Raw genomic sequence first — 25,705 nt, 5'->3', positions numbered from 1 at the left:
CTTTCTTTCTTTCTTTCTTTCTTTCTTTCTTTCTTTCTCTTTCTTTCTCTCTTTCTTTCTCTCTTTCTTTCTCTCTTTCTTTCCTTTCCTTCCTTCCTTCCTTCCTTCCTTCCTTCCTTCCTTCCTTCCTTCCTTCCTTCCTTCCTTGAGGGAGACAGCGTGAATGGGAAAGGGGCATGGGGGGAGGGGGAGAAGGAGGGGACGAATCCTAAGCAGGCTTCACACCCAGCTCAAAGCCTGACACTAGGCTCAATCTCACAACCATGAGACCATGAACCTGAGCCAAAATCAAGAGTAGAATGCCTAACTGAGCCACCCAGGTGCCACAGAAAAGAAGATATTTTAAACTAAAAATAGTAAAAAAGAAACAAAGGTCATTATATAATGAGACAAGGACCAATATACCAAAAATATATAACAATTGTAAATATTTATGCATCCGACATCAGAGCACTTAAATACAAGTGAAAACTAACAGAATTAAAAGGAGAAATAAACAGTAATACAATACTAATTGGGAAATTTAATACCTCACCTCTCAGTAATGGAAGGTCATCTACACAGAAATAGGGAGGAAAGATCAGATTTGATCAATATTATAAGACCAAATGGACTTAGACATATACAGAGCACTCTATCCAACAACAGCAGAATACACATTCTTCTCAAGCATATATGGAGCATTTTCTAGGGTAGACCATATGCAGGCCACAAAACAAGACTTAAGAGGACTGAAATCATACCAAGTATCTTCTCTGACCACATTGGCATGAAAATAGAAATCAGTAATAAGAGGAAAACTAGAAAACTCATGAACACATGAATGACAAATCCTAAAAAACAAAAACAAATGAATCAAAGAAGAAATAAAGGGGGAATTAAAAAGTTGAGACAAATGAAAATGGGATCACAACAGACCAGAACTCTAGGACACAGCAAGCAAAACAAAACAAAACAAAACACACACACACACACACACACACACACATACCACACACAAAAAACAAAAAACATTTTTTTCCCCCAGAAAAGCCTTAGCTAGAGAAGTTAAGCAAGAGAAAGGGACAAAATATATCAGGATTTGAAAGAAAGAAGTAAAATTGTCTATTTTTAGGAAACATAATTTTATATATATAAAAAATTCTAAAGACTCAATGAAAAAACTATTATATGTATCAATTAATTCAGTAAAGTTGCAGGTTAGAAAATCAACATACAAAAGTCAGTAGCATTTTTATACACTAAGAGTGAAATTTCTGAAAAAGAAAAAATCAATCCCATTTACAATATCATTAAGAGCAAGAAAATGCTTTAGAATAAATTTAAATAAGTAGATGAAAGATCTCGTGCTAAAAACTGTAAGACATTGATGAAAAAATCAAAGAACACACAAATAAATGGAAAAGTATCCCATATATATGGACTTGAAAAATTACTATTGTGAAAATTATTAAAGGGTATCTATAGATTGAATGCAATTCCTATTAAGAGTTCAATGACATTTTTTACACAAGTAGAAAAATATACTCCTAAAATTTATATGGAACTACAAAAGACCCTTATTGGGTAAGGAAATTCTGAGAAAGAAAAACAAAGCAAGAGGTATCGCACTTCCTGATTTCAACCTCTAAAATAAAGCTACAGCAATCAAAACACTGTGTTACCAGTCTAAAAAGAGACACGTAAGCCAATAGAACAGAATCAAGAACCCAGTAGTAAACTCAAACATATACAGGTAAATAATATTTAACAAAGGACCCAAGAATACTCAATGGAGAAAATATAGTCTCTTCAATAAATAGTGCTGGGATAACTAGATATTCACATGTAAAGAAATGGAACTGGACCTATATATTACACCATTCACAAAAATTAAGTTGAAATGTATTAAAACTTAAGACTCAAAACCATGAAACTCCAGGAAGAAATAAAAAAAGGAACAAAGGCTATTGACATGAGTCTTCATAATGATTTTTTGGATATGATACCTAAAGCTCAAGCAACAAAATAAAAATAAACAAGTGGAACTACAATCCAATTAAAAAGCTTCCTAACAGCAAAAGAAACTATCAACAAAGTGAAAAGAAAACCTATGAAATGGGAAATATTTGTGAATCATATACCTAATAAGGAGTTAATATCCAAAACATATAGAAACTCATATGACGTAAAAGCCAAAAACAAATAACCCAATTTTAAAAATGGGCAAAAGTCCTGAAGAGACATCTCTCCAAAGAAGATATACGAAAGGTAAACAGGTACATGAAAGATGCTAAACATCACTGTTCACCAGGGAAATGCAATTTAAAATCACAATGAGATGTCACTCAACGCCTGTTAGAATGGCCATTGTTAAAAAGAGAAGGAATATCAAATGCTGGTGTGGACATGGTAAAAATGGAACCATTGTGCACTGTTGGTGGGATTGTAAACCAGTACAGACACTATGGAAAACAGTATAGAGGATTCTTAAATAATTAAAAGTAGAATTACCATATGATCCACCAATTCCACCTCTAGGAATATGTCCAAAAGTAAGGAAAACACTGACTAAAAAAGATACCTGCATCCCTATGTTCAGAGCAGCATTATTGGTGAAGGAAACCCATTCAGGGTGCAGAGAAAAGAGTGGGGATGGGTGAAGGCCATTCCATAAAGAGATGGAAAAAAAACAAAGGAAAAGCTGCCCCTAGTCAGGTGGGGTGGAGAGGGAGCTGAGGTGTGACTCTGGACCTGCAAGGTGTGACTATGGACCTCCATCTGAAACATGTCCTCCAGGTTCTCATGCCAAAGTATTGTCTGGGACAGTATCTGGCTACTTTGGTGCAACACAGTGTTTCCACTGTCACAAAACACATGAAAAAAATTTTATAATATTCTACATATTGAATATTCAAGTAAATGCTGCCAAGATAGCCAAAGTGACTAATATATATTCTTTAGTCATGTCTCTTTTATACAAGATTGATATTTAAAAACAATAACCTATACACTTATCTCCACTTTGTTTCTTATATTTAATCAGATGTCATCTTTAATAATTATCAAAATATAATCCTTTTGAATGAGTGAAGGCTTTAAACTTGTATAGCATATAAGAAGGATGTATGTTTACCAGAAATACATCTCCACAGGTGATTGTGCTCACTGGTCTTCATCCACATTTCACAACAAAGAAAATAGACATTTTTATTACCAGAGAAAAGCATTCATTCTATTTTCAAGAATTTTCTGCTTTCAAAGATGGCTCTAAAAGAGAGCTAGTCATATATAAATGGTTAATTTTCTATTTGATTAGACACATAAGAATTCTTTTTATCTGATGGGGATGTTCAGCCATAGTCATTTCCATCAAAAGACATATCTGATCACGTGTTCTTTGTCACTAGGTTATGCTGCCCCTTTCACAGCCAGGAGCATTTCCACAGATGTTACACCTGCATCCGGAAATAAATGGCCTTATTTTTAGCTTCTGATGCTTTGAGTGAAACCTCACAACAATTAGGCATAATTACTATGTGCAGTGCCATCACCATGGGTTTTGTCTGCAGATGAATGGGGAGACCCTGGGCCTCAGATCCCAGGGAACCTGAGACCCTGGTCCCCACACATTCAGCTTTGTCTCTGCAATCACTAGAGAAGTAGCTTAAGAATTTCCTCTACATTAATTGAGCACCACATCAGATGATGCTATAATTTTTGTCTCAATTTTTAAACACAATTTTTAAAACCTCATTGTATTTACCACCAAGTTGCTCATTCTATAGTTCTATATCAGTTTCCTTCAGTTATCATTCCTTTTTGTTTAGAGAACTTCTTTCATGTTTTTTAAAATGTTTCATTTATTTGGGGGGTGGAGATGGGGAGAGAGAGAGAGGAGAGGGAGAGAGAGAAGGTAGAAAGAGACAGGGAGAGAGGTTCCAAGCAGACATCTGTGCTGACAGCAGCAAGAGCAAGTCCAATGTGGGGCTCGAACTTAGAAACCTTGAGATCATGACCTGAGCTGAAGTCTGATGCTCAGCTGTATGAATCACCCAGGCACCCCTCTTTCAAGTATTTTTTATGGGTAGGTCTCCTGGGACAAATTCTCTCTTTTTTAAATTTTAGAATACCTTTGTTTCCTCTTCATTTCTGAAGGATATTTTTGTTGAATGTTGAATTCACAGATGATATTTCTTTTTTCAGCATTTGAAAAATGTTATGTTGCATCCTTATGTTTTCTATAGTTTCAAATGATAAATCCATTGTCATTCAAATTGTTGTGTTCTTTTTTAAATTTTTTATTTTTTAAATTTTATTTACTGTTTTATTTATTTCTGAGAGAGAGAGAGACAGCGTGAGTAAGGGAGGGTCAGAGAGAGAGGGAGACACAGAATCTGAAACAGGCTCCAGGCTCTGAGTTAGCTGTCAGCCCAGAGCCCAACGAGGGGGTTGAACCCATGAGCCGTGAGATCATGACCTGAGCTGAAGTCGGACGCTTAACCGACTGAGCCACCCAGGCGCCCTCGAATTGGTATGTTCTTATAGGTAAAGTTTCATTTCTCTCTGGCTGCTTCTGAGAACTTTTTTTTTTTTTTCGGAAGTTTGATCATGATGTTTTTCATGTAGATTTTGTTGGGTTCATCCTATTCATGATTCATTAAGCCTCATGAATCTGTAGATTTATGTTTTTCACAAATTTGGGAAAATTAACAGCTGTTATATTTTTTAGTTTGTTTTCAGCCCCACGCTCTCATTTCCTATGGGACTCTGGAGATGCAAATATTAGATCTTTTGTGATTATGCCACATGGTTCTATTCCTCTTTCTTTTCCCCCATTCTATTTTTTTGTCTGTTACCAGATTGGGTAATTATTGATCTTAGTTTTCATTTATTACTTTCTCTGCCATCTCTAATCTTCCATCTAGTGAGGATTTCGTTTTGTTTTGTTCTTTCACTTATTGTATTTTCAGTTATCTAATTTTCCATCTTATTATTTTTAAATTATCTATTTCATGCTGAGATTTTCTATTTTTTTATTTGTTTCAAGTCTGATTGTAATTACTCACTGAAGCATTTTAAGACTGGTGCTTTAAAATCATTGTCAGATAATTCAGACGTCTGATTCTTAGTATTGGCATCTCTTGACTACTTCTTTTTTCATTCCTGATGTGACTATCCAGGTTCCTGATATGATAAAAGATTTTCAACTGTATATTGAATGTTTTGGATATTATATTGTACAACTCTTGATTCCAACCTATCTTCATCTTAGCAAGTAGTCTCTCTATTTAAACATTTAGCATGCATATTCAGGTTGAGCAGATCTTCTTCAGCTCCCCAGTAAGCCCCACTGGCTCTATCTTGCAAAAGTTTCCAGTCAGCCTCACTCTCTGGTTCATGACATCTAACTGGAGATGTGTGAGGTGTAAATTCAACTTCCTCCTTAGACTCTGTTGACATATTCCCAGGAAGTGAAATGTACCCACTCCTTACTGAACACACTGATTCCAGGGGGTTGGTAGTGATGGGGAACAACAGATGGTTGACTTGAGTCACTTATTGCTAGAAGAAAGCACAAAATCCCACAACCTACCCCCTTACTTTACCCCCTCACCAAGCCCCATTCATCCAAGGGAATGAGGGCAAAAAGGCTAAACTTGCCTTGTATCACCATGTGCCACCTTGCTGGTACAGGGTCGTTTGAAGGCTTTGCTTCCTTAAGGATCCCACTGAAATCTGGAAGGGGTAGAGTAAGTGAAATGCTTACTAGTCATACCTATACCACTTCATTCATTCTCATTGTAATCACCCCCACTAGTATCTGAAGGTGAAAAAGCAGAGTACCAGTTAGTCACATCTTACACCATCTCATACATATTGCTACTATATGGGGATGGATTCTCAGCTCCCCACTGAGGCCTTGGAAGACAGGAAGCAAAGTGCCAATTAACCCACACACACATTGCCTTACTTAACTCCATTGCTGCTTAGTCAGGGTACAGGTTTAGTTCCTTGTTAGACCTTACTTACAATACCACTCTAGAGTAATTTGAGGGAAGATGAAACATTTGCTAAACTCCATCAACATCACTCAGATAGGAAACTAGGAGCCCTACAGTTTGCAAGGGATGGGAGGTCAGCTCAACAATCAGCCCATTGATACCAGTGATGGATAATCTGAGTAACACTGCCTACTTCTGGGGTGCTGGAGGTAGGTAGACATTTAGCTCCCAATTTAGCTCTAGTGTAACCATGAAAATGGTAGAGAAAGCACTTTTCCTACTGATGTTTCGCTAGATGAGCATAAGTATTGTTAAAAACATTCTCCATTTTGTGAGGCCACCCTTTTCTTCATTATCTCTCTGGGGTAGAGGCTTTAGTTGGAGATCTTGGGTGGTGCTTCCAGGTTGCTGCCTTCTCTAGCATTGTGTCTGGTACAGAAAGGAGATAACAAAAAAGGCCAGGAACTCACCTCATGTTCTTCCTCAGTTCTGAGGTCCAAGACAGTCTGCCTCGTTTTTCCACTTTCAGTCTTCTCCTGATTTGTTGTGTTACATATATCCAGGGTATTTCAGTTTTGAAAGATAGAAGCCAGAAGGAAAAGGACTGCTCCATTTTGACTAGAATTTGAAACCTAGTCCTCATTTGCAAATTCATTCAATCTGGGTAGTATAGTTCTCAGTGTGGGAAGAGATGTAAAAGACTATAAAGGTAAGTCCTCTCATCACATAATTATAAATCAGAACCTTAACACAACAGTATAAAGGTAGCATAGATCAATGAAAGTGCTATTGAAAGGCTTAATAAACATACAGAATTAAAGAACAAAGGTTAGGGGTACTTGGGTGGCTCAGTCGGTTAAGCATCTGACTTTGGCTCAGGTCATGATCTCACAGTCCATGAGTTTAAGCCTCACATTGGGCTCTGTGCTGACAGCTCAGAACGTGGAGCCTGCTTTCTTTCTGTGTCTTACTCTCTCTCCCTCTCAAAAATAATTTTTTTTGCTCATGCTCTGTCTCTCTATCTCTGAAAAATAAAATTTAAAAACATTTAAAAATTAAGAAAGGAAATAAAGAACACAGGTTAGAGGACTGTATCTTTTATATAGGAGGAGGTTGTGGCAGTGGCAGAGGAGGAGAAGAGGGACAGGAAAAGGAGGAAGAGAAAAGGAAGAGAAGATGAGGAAGAGAAAGATAAGGATGAAGTAGGCGAGGAGGAGGCAGAGGAGGAAGAAGAGGTGGAGTAAATCAATGTTTTTCTTTTGACATTTATTCTATATTCCATCTAAAGGGACCTTCCATTTCTCACACGCGACACAAGGAAGAGTAGGAGGTGTTGGAAGCAGATGGCATCAGATCAAAGAGGATCCTTTAATACCCATGCTATAGCCGTACTGGATGGGTTAGGGACTTCTGACTAGTCCCTTAGTCTTTAAGGGGCAAAGTTTTCTAATCTTCAAAATAAAGATGGTAAATCCTCATCTGGCGGTCATGTAGGTTTCTGTTCTGTTTTTTGTTTGCTTGTTTTCATTTGTTCATTTTAAAAGGGCCAATGAGCTACTTTGTATGGATAATATTGAGATAAATTATAAAGTACATAATAAAAAACATAAACTTGGCTATTTTCAATGAGTGATAACAAATGAAATGTATGTTAAATGGCATAGCATCACATGTATGTATGGTGACACAAATAGGCTTAATGAGTATAAAACCTTTTTTTATTTCAGGTAGTTCAAAGTTGAATTTCTTTGACCTTAGATCATTATTTCATCAAACACACACACACACACACACAAACACACACACACACACACGTACACAGAGACTCACACACACAGTGTTGCCTTTTCAGTCTGTAGCCAATGCCTAACAGAAAGTATGCTTATGTAAGGACAATAGCACTAAAAATGGCCTGTGTAAAACTCGTCAATAATATCCAAGTGTGATACTCTTTTCAGGTTTCAAGGGAAAATGAATTGTTCAGATGAAAGCATGATTCCTCCACTCTACCCAAATACCATATTACTTTCAGTCAAATAATTTTTAAGGCACCGAGTAGTTTATTTCTATGATTTTGAAGATGGGAAATGAGAAGTGAATATTTTTATTGCAACTCTTTCTGAAAAGTAATTTGTTATAGGTAATGTATTTTCCACTCACCAGCAGCATACAGGGCTTCTTGTATGTGCAGAGCTGAAGTCATTCAGTCTTGCAAAGTAGGGGGAGGCTGAGGGATGCAATAACCCTTACAGGCTTTTCATAGGTCATTTATTGTTCTACATGAGGCAGTTCAGAAGCAAGAGGTAAATGTGGAGGGATGTGAAGTGATCTGCAAGCCATAGGGAGCCTGACAAATGTTATTTATACCATTAATCATTATTACATGTCAAAGGAAGTACAAGGAAACAGTAAACTAGAATGCAATCCAGTGACTCCTCAGGAATTCCTGAAACTACAAGACTTGAGAAATTTGTGGAATTAGAGTCACCGATACAGTTGAGATATCTATGGTATTCCAGTCAAAGGGTGCCCCCTCCCTGAAGAAAAAAGTATTTGTGCAGAGGAACCATTCCATGGTCCTAGAAAAGATTAAACCAGCCAAAGCTTCCCTCAAAAGGGAGATGTGTCAGAAAGAAAAAAACACAGGGTGTCACTTCATGTTCCACAAGTCTAACAACCTCTAGGTTGGTATATGGGCTGCCGAAGCGAGCACAAACAACCTCTAGGTTGGATCATTCATCTTTGCTCTCTCCTGGGAAACCAAGTGATAATCCATTTTCTCTGAAAAGTATCTTAGCAGGATAAGAATGCACACTTTTGTCTCACTCCCCATTTGTGACACTTTAGATACTTTTGATGTGTAAATAACGGGGCAATTATTTACTAAACGCACACCACTCTTTGGTTTCACACTAGGTCAGAGCAGAGGCAAGGTTTGTGGGAAAGTTGTATACACGAGAGCCCAAAGAATCAAACACTTAAGCAGAACAGCCTCCGAAGATTTCTGGAAACTGTAGGTGTTTGCATTTGGGCTCTTCTGTCTCTAGGAGAATGTGGGGCATGACACAGGACATTTAACCTGCTTCATTTTGTCATAACTGCTCTAATGCAGTGAGCACATGGAGCACTAAGTCCCCCATGAGGGACCTTCCGGGATACCAAATTACGGAAGCATGATACAGCTACATGTGGAATGCATGGATTCCTAAGACTGGCCATTGTAAACTGCATAATTCCTCTACAAAGGCAGGACTTCCTCAAGTTTATTATAAATTCTTAAATTCACAATATTTCACCCAGGGGCGCCTGGGTGGCTCAGTCGGGTAAGCATCCGACTTCAGCTCAGGTCATGATCTCACGGTTTGTGTTGATTTTCCCCACACAGAATTGTGATAATCTACATAAATTTCTAGACCAACTGGGCCAACTTATTACAAAACACAGAAAAAGCAAAGTAAGTTAATTATACAAACAAAAACAAATGATATTCCAACAATTGTCATTTTCCAATATTGAACCCTAGAAGAGAGTTTTTATTGATGATAATGAAAACAAGAAAAACTCAGGTCAAACTTTCCCGTATGTTTTAGTGCCAACTGAGGATGATCTGAGCTGATTCCAAGCACCCTGAGGAGAGAATTTATCTCTTTCTTCAGCCTCATTAGATAGTATTTAACACACACTTCACACATAGCCATTGCCCAGCAAATATGGGCAATGCTTGTGTGAATAAATACTCAAAAAGTCTCAGTCAAGAATGATCATCTTTTCCATAATTAAAAAAAATAATTAAGAAACTATTATCAGTCATTCATTTGGTCTGTCTGGCCATAGCAGGGGAGCCCAGGTGCTCTCTGTCTGTGGTGCACAGGTTCCCCACAGAGAAACACACCTGGAAAGCCGCACAGTAAATGCTTAGGTGAAATGGTTTGGCTAAGACAGGAGACTGGATTGAAATGGAAAGAAGAGTGGGGTGGGGACAGCAGGAAGAAGACAGGCAGAGATACCTAAGAGGTGAATAACAGAATTTCTGTTTGGAGGTGGGGTGAGGAACAGGGGAAGGAGCCTCTGAGCTGGAATCTCAGCAGAAGGGCAAGTAATGGTAAGGAGGGTGGACTTGGTTTGGGGTATCTTGTCCACAATTGAATCCCCTCCAAGAGGCTCAGGCAGAGCAGTTTCAGAGGATATCATCAGAAGACATTATGAAGTGAGAAGAACAGAGAGGGCAGAGGGCTCAATATAAGACCAGTGCATGCTGTAGTACCACAGGGAACCCATGAATACATTAGTTTTTGCATATTCTGCGGCTGTGTTTAGCACATCCCCAGCTCAAGCTCCAATAAACACTGACATAAGAAAAGTAAAATTCTTCGATTTAAAAGAATTATATTGATACCAAGAAAATTATGAAGAATGACTGTATTTTGAGAAATATGATGAAATCAATATGTGTATACTCAAGAAACAGTATAATTTTTAAAAATTATGTTTTCTACTTGTTTTTCCTATGTGGTTTTCCTTTTTCACCCTTAAGCTCTTGCTTTTTCCTCCAAAGACCATTAATTACTAAGATCTCTTATCAGAAAGTTATTCTAATTATTTGACTACTAAGTGATGAGTCCAAAGCCACATACTGAAGGAAGAAATGGCATGATCTATGGAGAAAAGACAATAAAAACTTCCCCAACATCAATTCATCTAGAAAAATAAGGACTTTAATTTTCAAAAATGTCCCCAGAACAAAAAGCAAATAACTAATTATTTTCCTTTTAGATCCTTGGTATCTCTTAAAAATTTTCCATAATAAAATGAATTTTAAAAATCTATCATTAAGTGGTTTGAAATAAACAGAATTTGTTATGCTATGCAAATAACTCACAAATTCATAATAAAATTAAAATTAATCTTTCAAATATATCTAAGCAAATGTGCCATATCAAAAGGCTTTAGAAGCAATCTATGTGTTGTATCTGAGAAGGCAGGAAGACTTTGGATGAAGGTTGAATCAGAGGCATATTCCTCCTACTTCAGAGACTGATCCAAAACTACTGAAAAATAATCTGTCAATGAGGACTGCACCTTTTCTTGGCTGTTTTTAGAATGTCTTCAACATCCATCAAGAGACCAACAGAATTTGTAATAGAGCCCTGTGCTTTATAATGCTGGGGGTGTTTTATGGGTGAGTCGTATTGAAGAATTATAAAGTTCTTATTTGATTAATTTGGGTTGGGTTTTTTACTAGAATCTCAGAATGGCTTTATTGTGTTTCATCAATTTTATGGTTGACATGTTTTCAATTTACTTTTTACTATTAAAAAATTGAAATGAGTTTTTGGAAGATGTTCAGTTCTTTTCTCCCCCTCCCTAATGCCACAGGGACAGGTGGTAAGATTCTCAGATCTGTACACCAGAAACTGTTTTCTTTTAGTCACATTCTAGAAGACTTTGATCTTTTCTCAGCTAAGGAAAAATGCTATTTTTCATTTTCATATCTATATATTTGTTAATTCACTTTGATACATATCAACAAATGGCTTCTCATGGGAAGGAGGAATAATACCAAGAAAAAATTGGAAAAATTACCTTACATCCTCCTATAACCAATATATTTTTTTCCTTTTTTGTAGTTCTTTTTCCCTCTCTCTCCTTTAGATTCTTAGGACTTTATAGGCTGTCCAATATCATTTAATTTTCTCTTGGCACAACAATCCATTTTACACATGTGAAGTTTTCACAATGGGAAAATACCCAGGCCTCTAAAGCATGATCAGAATGGAGATGTGATATTTACAAAGAGATAAGAAAAATATGTGGAGAAGGAGGAATGGTAGAATGAGGTTAAAGAAGAGAGGGAAAAAAAACACTTAAGGAAAACAGAGGGAGAAAGAAAAAGTAGGTCCTCTTAGAATAAAATAAACAATTATTTCAGAGTATCTTAAAACTTTATTACACACATACACACCATTCTTTTTTCCTTTCAACCATTAATTTTATTTTTTTACCTTTCTATATTGATTTTTAATAGTTTATTGTCAAGTTGGTTTCCATATAACACCCAGTACTCATCCCCACAAGTGCCCTCCTACATGCCCATCACCCACCTCTTCTCCCCACCCCATCTGCCCTCAGTTTGTTCTCAGCATTCAAGAATCTCTCATGGTTTGCCTCCTTCCCTCTCCCCCACTATTTTTCCCCTTCTTCTCCCCCATGGTCCTCCGTTAAGTTCCTCCTAATCCTCCTATACATGAAAGCATATGGTATCTGTCCTTCTCTGCCTGACTTATTTCGCTCAGCATAACACCCTCAAGTTCCATCCATGTTGCTACACATGGCCACACACACACACACACACACATACACACTTCTAAGTGCTTATCATATTTACATGCCTAAAAATAAGCAAAATGGTAAAATCTGCATTTTAAGCAAAACTCAGTTTGTCATAATTGAGCTGCAAATTGACCTCCTATGGTGTTTTCCTGGGGTAGCTCTCCCTGAGACTAATTCCAACTCATTTTGAAAAACACAAGCTGGGCACAGAATTGAGGCATTTATATTCAAGTGACTTCTAAAACTCAACATCCATAATTTTGCCAGAAGAAAGTTCAAATTGTGACTGGATTTTTGTTTGCTTATATATTTGTAGAATGGATGCAGACAAGGGTCTTTTAAACCATTAGAAGGGTGAGTAGCCGATTTCATGCTTTAGTCTATTTATTCACTTCACATTCTCTCTTAGAGAAGTGAATTCTTATAACCACTTTGCTTATATGTATTACTTACAGTTTTACCTGTTCACCTAAAACTCTGCTTTCTACCCTAAGGCACTTGCAGTAGCAAGATGTAACAGTGCCCTTAAACACTGATCTAAACTGAATGGTACCCAGGGCAATTACCAGTCTGATTGGAGAAGGGAATTCCTAGTCCATTCTTAGGGAAAGGAGTGTTGACTCAGGATGTCCATGAAAGTAATGACTATGAATATCACAGGAAGCATCCTCACTCTTAGCAAGTCAGACAGCTTTGAGCATCACACTAAGACCCTGGGTCACAGGCAGGAGGGAGGCGCCAGCCCCACAATGTCACTTTATTCTTATTCTATGTGTCCAGCACATAGGAATGCATCTAGTAATGCACCATAGTGTTAAAAACTTTGCCCAAAGCTTACTTCTTGGGATAGAGGATAGAATGTGACAAATTAATTAATGACCCATTACAGGGAAAACTCTACATTAAAGTAGATTTTTTTTTCTATTTTTATCTGACACCTTAAAGTAGTTTTATGTAAGTCCTCTCTTAAAGACACATATTCATAACACTGTTAATCTATAAAATATGTTATCTGGTAGTAAAGGCCCAAGCAAGTCTTAAGGGTGTATTAATATTTAATTCATTCACTCATTCATTCAGTTTAGGTTTTTTTTAATTTGTTGGTATTTCCTGAGACTCTGTTTTAGACCCTGTGGGCATAGCAGAGAAGAATATAATAAGATTCTGACCTTCTGGCTCTGAAATTCTGAACCAATGAACTAATAAAGACTTACACATATAATGCAGTGAAGGAGACTGGTAAATGTTGTGAAGAAAACCAGAGCCTTGGGAAAGGACAGAGAGTGATATGGCAAGGCCTCCCTGGGGAAGGAGATGAGCAGTGAGCTGACAGAATGTGTTCAAGTTAGCACTTAAAATAGTGAAATGTGAAACAGTGTGTAGCTGCAAAATTATGGACATTAAGGATTCCACCAGAAGATCATCACCTTTAGAAAGGTAAATACAGGACCAATATTATATTTCTGTGCAAAATAAATAGGTTGGCTCATTTTTAGACTATGCACTGCTTTCTCCTTGAGGTCAAGATTGTAATATATTAAATGGAACTGAGCTGCCATAGAGAGTTCTAATCAGGTACAATCCAAGACTCTGCCTTCCTTCTCCCTGGGATAGGTAGGATCAAACTTACCAAGCTACTGAGACTCCCTATGAAATAATTATTTGTGGTTTCAGAAATCTCAGGAGTCCCTGGGTCTCTTAATGAGACACTGAATATTAAATTACACTCAAGAGCCTTGGGTCCATTTGAGATTATAAAGTTGATTTCTCATGGCACCATGACATTTTTTCACCCAGTTTTCTGAACAACCCAACAAATGTTTAAGATTCTTTGAAGCTTATAAAACCAAAGCTTTGGTTTTGATTCAGTGATCTACCCTACTCAAGTGGAACTTGGGTTCAAAAGAAAAAGGTATACCATGTTTTCTCTTCATTTTTCCTCCATTCTTGAACCCCTTCCAAGATGATGTAACTCAATCAGGAAGTAGCTGGAAAATCAGAAAACTCTGAACATTTTGTGCATTTGTATACTTCTGTGTGTGTGTGTGTGTGTGTGTGTGTGTGTGTGTTTTAAGAGGGTCAGTGTAAGTAGAGATAGCATGGGAAGCATCTTTAAGAAAAGAATTAAGATAATTAGTTACACCACTTACAGAGTCGCTGTTAGACCTTATAGCTTTGTTTACATAAACATAGAGCACATCTATCAAAACATCTGAGCTAATAAACAAGAAATTCTTTAGCACCTCCTCCCAGCTATTCTGTTTACACAGACCTTTAGCTCTCTTTGTGACTAGGACTTGATTGAACTATACAGATTACAATTCTAAGGATACTCTTAGGTTTATTCTCTCATTTCTGACTCTGTTCCTAGCTGTGGTGGTAGGATTCAGACTCATGGTCATCGGTTGTCCATCTGATGAGATCCTAGTGACCAGATTCCCTGCAGAGCTCACCTGCCTATAACTGATACAGATGACTCCAGTGAAGTAGAAGCTGGTGTAATTAAAACTACTATTTGGACAGACCAAAGAAACTCAAGGCACTGTGTTTGTGTGTGCATAATCATTCTCACACATCTCTCTCCCACACATACACACACACACACACACACACACACACACATGCATACACACACACACCTGCCATTGTTTTTAGAAGTGTTATATCCATTACCACAAATAGTTCTTAAGTTTACTCTATTAAAAATAAAAACTTATTCTTAGTATCTGAGGTTTTATTCAATATCTTAGGCATACTCTCCCAAATCCTTCAGGATTGAACATCTCCAACAAACTTAAAATAAATAAAACTTCTTAATACCATCATTTGTGTTTCATGTTCATGCCCTACTAATAGATTTACCCATGATTCTTATTAATCAAATAACAATAAATTCAAGATGAAATGAATGATTAATAACTCCACATTATTCCAAATATTATATGTAAGTATTCTTCTTTTAAATGGGTGTTCCTCTCTCTCTCTGTCAGAAGCATTTTTAAATTTATCTAGTGATTTTGGTTAGAGATCCATTTTGGAAAATAACATTAACTAAACAACTGGCTCATGTTCATGAATTTTAGGCCTGCCTCCTGGGGATCACTTGGTACTACAGGTCCAGACTCTGTGCTGGAAAGGACTCTTCCTTAACTGGATCAACTATGCACAGAATTATATTTATTAGTTTTATCCCAGTTGCCTCTTTGACATCTAACTTACATTTTTCTTCAGACTCACCTAAAATAATCTAAAACTGAAGTCCTTTCCTTGAAAGGGCTGGACAGGAAATAGTTATGATTTCAGGAAAAGGAAGGCCATTCCATCTCAAATATCCCCCACCTACCTAGAAGTTGCCCCAGTTCCCTAATTAGAATTCCAATATTTCCAAAATGGGTCATTTATATACATATATCCATAGAGGCGATAACACAAATATTGCTTAGTTGTTTACAATTGAAAACTTTTCAAGTGTTCTCACTCACCCAGATGTTAATGATAGTGAGTTTATCAGACCTTCTTAAAAGTGCATTTTTGGGGATAGAAAGAATACCTCAGAATGGAAGCCAAGTGCTCTGGCCTCCTCTTGACAATTCCTCAGTTTAGGGAGAGAGGATTTCTTCCCAAAACTATAGAGAACACTTATGCACTTCACTAGAATTCTAAGGCTCAAACTGGAAGTCAAAACACCTACCCAATTTTATGGAACCCAGAAAGAAGAGGAAAAGGTAAAACAGCATTCTTTCTTTATTCTAGAAGGGGGGGGGGGGGGGTTTACAGAAAAGTGAACCAGAATGGCAACTTCATGCACATCACATTTTTCTGAGCTACCTCTTTGCTCTAAAGTTTTTCCTTTTTCCTGTCAAGTTGATTCATGAAACTACTTTAATAATTAATAATTTGTGTTCGTTTTTTAGTCAGTATTTGAGGACTATAATGAAGTTCTCAGAAGAATTTATAAATTAGGAGAAAAAAATCCTCCAAATTTCATCCAGATATCAGCACACAGGAAGGCAAGTAGGGCATCAGAAAGTATCTAACAGCCTAAACTACTGTCAGTACTTGAGTAAGTCAAGAATTTATTTTCAAATTAAACTCTAGAGGCTAACCGTATGGAATCTGGGCTGTGTGAGCATCCCTGCAATTCAATTAGTGCTGCTATTAACATATGTCAAGAAAAACAATATCAAAGAAAGGAACCCAAAATAAAAAGTGAAAGCAAAGAGTTCGGAAGGAGTGGTAGAGCTTTCCCTAGAATGGTACTCTCCCTCAAACTCTATTAAGACTTTTTCATAAGAAAAAGATTTTAGAATAATAATGGTAAAATTAATAGCTGGGCTTGAAAAAAAACATAGGGGACATCAAAGAAACTATGGCTACAGACAGAATGGAAAATAAAAATAGGCATGAAGAATTAAAAAATGCGATAAATGAGATACATAATAAATTAGAGGCCTCCAATGCACGGATTGAAGAGGCAGAAAGGAGAATAAGTGATTTAGAAGACACCATTATAGAAAAACAAGAAGCTGACAAAAAAAGAGACAAACTGATCCAGGAACAGGAAAGAAGAATTCGAGAGCTCAGCGATACGGTCAAACGCAACAATATCCGTATCATAGGAATCCCAGAAGAGGAAGAGAGAGGGAAAGGTGCTGAAGGAGTCCTGGAACAAATTATAGCAGAGAACTTCCCCGACCTGGGGAAGGAAGTAAATGTGGAAGTACAAGAGGCTCAGAGGACTCCCCTCAGACGTAACCTGAATCGATCTTCTGCACGACATATCATAGTGAAAATGGCCAAATACAAGGACAAAGAGAGAATTTTGAAAGCAGCTAGGGAGAAAAGGGCCCTAACATACAAAGGGAAACCTATCAGAGTGGTGACAGACCTATCTACTGAAACTTGGCAGGCTAGAAAGGAATGGCAGGAAATCTTCAATGTGATGAACAGTAAAAATATGCAGCCAAGAATCCTCTATCCAGCAAGCCTGTCATTCAAAATAGAAGGAGAGATAAAAACCTTTCCAAATAAACAGAAATTGAAAGAATTTGTCACCACGAAGCCAGCCCTACAAGAAATCCTGAGGGGGATGCTCTGAAGGAAAGGTTGCAAGGAACAAAGATACCAGAGACACCACCACAAACATGAACCCTACAAAAGATACAAAGACTCTAAACCCACATATTTCAATAATAACACTGAATGTAAATGGGCTGAATGCTCCAATCAAAAGACATAGGGTAGCAGAATGGATTAAAAAACAAAATCCATCAATATGCTGTCTACAAGAAACTCATTTTAGACGGGAAGATACCTTCAGATTAAAAGTAAGGGGATGGAGAAATATATATCATGCTACAGGAAATCAAAAGAAAGCCGGAGTAGCGATACTTATATCAGACAAACTGGACTTTAAATTAAAGACAATCACAAGAGATGAAGAAGGGCACTACATAATAATTACAGGGTCCATCCATCAGGAAGAACTAACAATCATAAATGTCTACGCACCGAATATGGGAGCACCTAAATATCTAAAACAATTAATCACAAACAGAAACAAGCTTATAGATAAGAATGTGCTAATAGCAGGGGACTTTAATACTCCGCTTACAGCAATGGATAGGTCAACCAGACAGAAAATCACTAAAGAAATAATGGACTTGAAAGACACATTGGACCAGATGGATCTGACGGATATATTTAGAACTTTACATCCTGAGGCCAGGGAATTTACTTTCTTCTCAAGTGCGCATGGCACATTCTCCAAGATAGATCACATACTGGGACATAAAGCAGCCCTCAATAAATATAAAAGAATAGAGATCATACCATGCACACTGTCAGATCACAATGCTTTGAAACTTGAAATCAATTACAGGAAGAAGTCTGGAAAACCGCCAAAAACATGGAGGTTAAAGAACACCCTTCTAAAGAATGAATGGGCCAATCAGGCAATTAGAGAGGAAATTAAAAAATATATGGAAACAAATGAAAATGAAAACACAACAATTCAAAATCTATGGGATGCGGCCAAGGCAGTCCTAAGAGGAAAGTACATTGCTCTCCAGGCCTATTTCAAGAGATTAGAAAAAGCACAAGTCCAAAATCTAACAGCTCACCTAAAGGAGCTAGAGGCAGAGCAACAAGAACGCCCTAAACCCAGTAGAAGAAGAGAAATAGTAAAAATTAGAGCAGAAATAAACAACATAGAGACCAAAGAAACAATTGAACAGATCAATGAAACCAAGAGTTGGTTTTTTGAAAAAGTAAACAAAATTGACAAACCTCTAGCCAGGCTTATCAAAAAGAAAAGAGAGAGCACCCAAATAGACAAAATTATGAATGAAAATGGACTTATTACAACCAACCCCTCAGAAATACAAGCAATTATCAGGGAATACTATGAAAAATTATATGCCAACAAATTGGACAACTTAGAAGAAATGGACAAATTCCTAAACACACACTCACTACCAAAATTCACACGGGAAGAAATAGAAAACCTGAACAGACCCATAACGAGTGAAGAAATCGAATCAGTGATCAAAAATCTCCCAACAAATAAGAGCCCTGGACCTGATGGTTTCCCTGGGGAATTCTACCAGACATTTAAAACAGAATTAATCCCAATTCTTCTCAAGCTATTCCAAAAAATAGAAGTCGAAGGAAAACTCCCGGACTCATTTTATGAAGCCAGCATCACTCTGATTCCCAAGCCAGACAGAGATCCAACAAAAAAAGAGAACTATAGGCCAATATCCTTGATGAATACGGATGCAAAAATTCTCAACAAGATCCTTGCAAATCGAATCCAGCAGCATATCAAAAGAATCATCCACCAAGATCAAGTGGGATTCATTCCTGGGTTACAGGGCTGGTTCAACATTCGCAAATCAATCAATGTGATCCATCATATCAATAAAAGAAAAGATAAAAACCATATGATCCTGTCAATAGATGCAGAAAAAGCATTTGACAAAATACAGCATCCCTTCTTAATAAAGACTCTCGAGAAAGTTGGGATAGAAGGAACCTACTTAAACATCATCAAAGCCATCTATGAGAAGCCTTCAGCTAACATCATCCTCAACGGGGAAAAACTGAGAGCTTTCCCCCTGAGATCAGGAACACGACAGGGATGTCCACTCTCACCACTGTTGTTTAACATAGTGCTGGAAGTCCTAGCATCAGCCATCAGACAACAAAAGGAAATCAAAGGCATCAGAATTGGCAAAGAGGAAGTCAAACTTTCACTCTTCGCAGATGACATGATACTCTACATAGAAAACCCGACAGACTCCACCAGAAGCCTACTAGAACTGATCCAAGAATTCAGCCAAGTTGCAGGGTACAAAATCAACGTACAGAAATCGGTTGCATTTTTATACACCAATAATGAAGCAACAGAAAGAGAAATCAAGAAACTGATCCCATTCACAATTGCACAAAAAACCATAAAATACCTCGGAATAAACCTAACCAAGGATACAAGAGATCTGTATGATGAAAACTATAGAAAACTTATGAAGGAAATTGAAGAAGACACAAAGAAATGGAAAAACATTCCATGCTCATGGATAGGAAGAATAAATATAGTTAAGATGTCATTACTACCTAAAGCACTCTACACATTCAATGCAATTCCAATCAAAATTGCACCAGCATACTTCTCAAAACTAGAACAAACTATCCAAAAATTTGTATGGAACCACAAAAGACCCCGAATAGCCAAAGTAATACTGAAAAATAAAACCAAAACGGGAGGTATCACCATCCCAGACTTCAGCCTCTACTACAAAGCTGTCATCCTCAAGACAGTATGGTATTGGCACAAAAACAGACACATAGACCAATGGAACAGAATTGAGAACTCAGAAGTGGACCCAAAAGTATACAGCCAACTGATCTTTGACAAAGCAGGAAAGAATATCCAATGGAAAAAAGACAGCCTTTTTAACAGATGGTGTTGGGAGAACTGGACAGCAACATGCAGAAGAATGAAACTAGATCATTTTCTCACACCATGCACAAAAATCAACTCAAAATGGATAAAGGACCTGAACGTGAGACAGGAAACTATCAACACCCTAGAGGAGAAAGCAGGAAACAACCTCCTTGACCTCCACCGCAGCAACTTCTTACTTGACACATCCCCAAAAGCAAGGGAATCAAGAGCAAAAATAAACTGTTGGGACCTCATCAAGATTAAAAGCTTCTGCACAGCCAAGGAAACAACCCAGAAAATTAATAGGCAACCAACGGAATGGGAAAAGATAGTTGCAAATGACATATCAGATAAAGGGTTAATATCCAGAATCTATAAGGAACTCACCAAACTACACGCCCGAAAAACAAACAACCCAGTGAAGAAATGGGCAGAAGATATGAACAGACACTTCTCCAAAGAGGACATCCAGATGGCCAACAGACACATGAAACGATGCTCAGCATCCCTCCTCATCAGGGAAATACAAATCAAAACCACACTGAGATACCACCTCACGCCAGTCAGAGTGGCTAAAATGAGCAAATCAGAGAACTCTAGATGCTGGCGAGGATGTGGAGAAACGGGCACCCTCCTACACTGTTGGTGGGAATGTAAACTGGTACAGCCCCTCTGGAAAACAGTGTGGAGGTTCCTCAGGAAACTAACAATAGAACTCCCCTATGACCCAGCAATAGCACTGCTAGGAATTTACCCAAGGGATACAGAAATGCTGATGCATAGGAGCACATGTACCCCAATGTTCATAGCAGCACTCTCCACAATAGCTAAAACATGGAAAGAGCCTAAGTGTCCATCAACAGATGAATGGATCAAGAAGATGTGCTTTATCTATACCATGGAATACTACATAGCAATGAGAAACAATGAAATCTGGCCATGTGTAGCAACACGGATGGACCTTGAGGGTGTTATGCTGAGCGAAATATGTCAGGCAGAGAAGGACAAATATCACATGTTTGCACGTATAGGAGGATTAGGAGGAACTTGACGGAGGAACCGGGGGAGAAGAAGGGCGGAAATGGTGGGGGAAAGGGAGAGAGGCAAACCATGAGAGTCTTTTGAATGCTGACAAAAACTGAGGACTGATGGATGTGGGGGAAGGGGGAATGGGCATGAAGGAGGACACTTGTGGGGATGAGCACTGAGTGTTATGTGGAAACTAATTTGACAATAAACTATTTGTAAAAAAAAAAAAAAAGAAGACTTTTTCATAAGAGCCACTCTTTTGGTTTGGGTTTTTATCTTCACCCACCAAAGCAATGCTCTGATGATCTGGCTTCTCAGGCGTTTCATTATAGGAAGAGAATGAGCTGGCCATGGGGATTTCTATGCTTAGTCTGCTGATGGTCTTTTATTTTAAATTAATCAGTTCACAATTTGGTACCTCCTTCTGACTCCTGGGAATATTTTGTTCTTGGTTGTGTGTGTGTGTGTGTGTGTGTGTGTGTTTTAAATCTACGATAAGCTTTCAGGACGCCAATAATGAATGGGACGGGCAGTGGAAAGATCTTGGCAATTCCCTCCCCAGGCCCATTGCCCTTCCCTTCTACTCTAGATCCTTATTTAATGTGAAGGGGAAACACAGACAGACAGAAAGACACAGAGACAGAGAGAAAGAGGGAGACAGTATGTGAGTGTGTCTAAGGGAAATATGGATAAACCATATGCACCCTGAGCTCGCTCTAGTCAATCCTGAGGGAGCATCAGGGTATATATACTCTGGGGAAACTGCTTTTCCAGAACCCTGGTTGCTGGAAGCAAGGATGCAATCCTGGCCCAGTTGGACATTGGTGTTGCTCTCTGTCCCAGATGGAACTGTGCTTCACTGAGGACAGGTTCAGGTCAAGAACCAGAAAAGCTCAGTGTTTATAAAATTTCTTCAACTGGAAACACAGGAAATATCAGTGAGAGTTCCTATGAACAGCGATGCAAGACTTAACTTCAAAAATAGAGTGAGGAAGCTCCAACAGGACCTTATGTGAGGGTCTGTAGGGACCGGCATGAGACCTCCAGCATCAATCCACACAAGGCCAGCATGTTTTGTATCTTTGGCAATGAAATCAACACCCCGATCTAACTTTACAGGGTGTAGGGTGTGGATTACTGGTCTTATTATATGTTTCAAATAACAAAAATAAATACATAAGATCTTTTACATGGGAAAGTTCTTCTGCCTTCTGGTAATTGCTTCTAAGCCCCTCATTCTTTGATCAGTGGTTACAGTGTCCATTGACATCTTGTTTTCTGACCTCATTAGGATAAGTGCTGGCTGACATCACATTTCTAAAATACACCCTCTGAACTTGCAGAATAAAATGGTAAGAATCACACTCACCTGCTCTTGAGAATTCACACATACATATTAGAATTTCACTGATCTGGTTAAGTACATTGCCATATGATGTAGTGTTTATTATACATTCATCCTCTTTATTCCCATATCACTCCACCTCATCATTTTCAAATTTAGGTTTGAATTATTTATTTGATTTGCATTTTTGGTGTACTTACTCAAGTTTGTTTTGGAAAGACATAATTGAATTTTTAATGATCACAAAATCTTAAGCTAAATCTCCTCAAACAGTAGAAGTGGATCTAGGACCACCCAGAGCCACAAACGGGTCTCTTCACAAAAGCTGAAAGCCAGTCTCACTGCTTCCCAAATGCTTCCCAAGATGAGGGAAGCAGCCAATCTCAGTGTCCAGACAATGTCAGACTAATGTCTGCCCCTGTAGCTGGCACCCACTGGGACTTGTTCTTCACTCCAGCACCCCATGCCAAAAATCAGATTCTTCACTCCCTAGGATGCCCTTCAAACACCAAACACATACAGAGAAAACTAGCCTTCGCCCATAGCCTTTTTTTTTGAATCAGACAGTTTAACTTTCTTGTCCTTTTCCCCTCTATTCCTTTGAAAACATGGTTTGATGGTCAATTTTCTGTCAACTTATCTAATTTATGCCCAGATATTTGGTCAGACATCTGTTTATATGTAGCTGTGAAAGTATTTTTTCTTTGATGTGATTAATGATTTAATCAGGAGACTTTGAATAAAGCAAATTATCCCTCCATAATGTGGTGGGTTTTGTCTGACAGTTGAAGACCTTATGATCAGAGACTGATGTCCTCAAAAGAGGAAAGAATCCTGCAAGTAGACTGCCTTTGGACTCACGCTGCAACATTAACTCTTCCTTGCATCTCCAGCCTGCAGGCCCACCCTTCAGAGTTGCCAGCCTCTATAATCATATGAGCCAACTGCTTAAAATAAATCTCCCTTTATGTGTATATCCTATTGGTTCTTTTTCTCTGGAAGAAGTGCCAGGACATGGTCTGCAAGCATTTTATCATTCCTGCTGCCTTCTTAACACCTCGATGGAACTGAATCCTGCCATGGGAAGGACTGTAAGCCTAGTATCACACCTAGGCATACCCTAGAGCCTATGCTATGATTACCTTACAGTATTATAGCAACCTTGTTATGTGATTGACCCTGCTTGATATTCAAATCTATTTTAGACAAAAAGTCACACATAGGTCGATTTTTTTTTTTCAGAGAGGTCAATTTATCCTCACTGTTCAACGTGTCTTCTGGCATAGAGGATGCTTTCTTTTCATACTAAAATGAATTGAATTTGTTCTTTTACTAATTTACAGTGTGGTGGCTAAAAGCAAAGACTTGGTGGTCAGATTGAGTGGAGAACAAACCATTTACTAGCCAGCAGAGCTTTTTTTTTTTTGGCTTCTGACTCAAATTTTCTCTATAATTGGACATGGTAAATATTCAAGAAGTGGTCATGATTATTATCATCATCAACACTGTCATGATAGGATTCATTGCTTTAGAGCCCAAAGGTGAGGTGCTTAGAGTGCAGTGTGTTATATTCTTTATGGAGCTTCATGGAGGAGTCTTCCTCAGGCCAGGCCAGGAGTATCATGTTTTTCATGAATAACTGTCCTACCTGCTTTGTATTGTTTGCTGGAAATAGAGCCAAATGTATGTCCTTCCTCTTCCAATTGTAGCAGCCATGTATGTATGCATTTTTAAAAATTAACCTTCCCCATGGCTTCCTATTACTTTTCTTACCCTTGCTTTCCTTCAGGTCTGATTTCAAATCTCTTGTTTTTAATGATCTTACTGTTTATTATGTATTTTTTGTAATCTGTCTTAACTCTTCTGGAGGCTATTGAAATTTGCCAACCAACCAATGATCAGCATTTCTAATATTATCCTTACTTGATCTAATAATCCTGGATTCATTCCTTACTTGGTCCATAGCTTAGACTTTTAAGATTCATGCACCCAATAAGAATTAAGATAAAAAGTGGATATATTTGCTTTCCATCTCCTTCTTCAGGGAGAAAATCAATATAAATGCTTATTTCTCTTCAAAATCAGATTATTAAAAACATAAATTATATACCAAATGATATCTGACTACACATATAGGAAATGTGAGTGTATTATCAGATCCAAGTTGCCACACCAGATCAGTAATGTGATTCTTATTTATTCTGTATCCATGCTAAGCATATGTGAACTTAGAATATTTAAGAAAAACTTAGGAAGTCTTTTTTTCTCAAGTCCCCCAGAATCATTTAAGTGTCAGGTTATAGGTAATAGTCCAAACTACAAATCAGAAACTGTAAGTTTATGTTGGTTCTAGTTAGTGTCAGAAATCCCAAGCCTTGCAGCTTGAGAAACATATTTCTAGTGACGTCAAAAAATGCTTATAAAATTACCACATCATTTAGAGAAATAACATCAAAATTCCTTATTATCTTGCTTAATTTTCCCTGAACACTTTCTGATTTCTTACACTTTTCTAGAGTAGGCATACTAAATCATGATTCAAATATTTTACCCTTAGTTATGTCCTTATAATATATGATGCTAATGTCTAATCTTTGGTTTCTTGTATTTCTCTCTCATATTGCTCAGGCAGTATTGACTCAGTTGTAATATAGGAAAGCCTGCTTTCACCTTCATATTTGAAATATTCTCAATAAAGTTAGCAGGAAATTCTGGAATGGGTGTTTTTATACTTTCTTCCTGACTTACCCCCTGGGGAATTGACCCTTTTTCTTGTTATTTTGAAGAAAAGCACCCAGGTTAGTTTTCATAAGCTTCTTCATTATTTGCTGGCAGACCACAGACAAAGTACTATAGTGGAGCAAGATGAAATATGGACAGAGTCTATGAAAGATTAAGACTCACCTAACCAATTGCACCATCATACTTCTCAAAACTAGAACAAACTATCCTAAAATTTGTATGGAGCCACAAAAGACCCCGAATAGCCAAGGTAATATTGAAGAAGAAAACCAAAATGGGAGGCATCACCATCCCAGACTTTAGCCTCTACTACAAAGCTGTCATCAT

The sequence above is a fragment of the Hyaena hyaena genome, unplaced genomic scaffold (assembly GCF_003009895.1).
Source record: "Hyaena hyaena isolate Hyena2069 unplaced genomic scaffold, ASM300989v1 scaffold_1623, whole genome shotgun sequence".
NCBI classification, from domain to species: Eukaryota; Metazoa; Chordata; class Mammalia; order Carnivora; family Hyaenidae; genus Hyaena; species Hyaena hyaena.
This window is presented reverse-complemented; position numbering follows the sequence as displayed.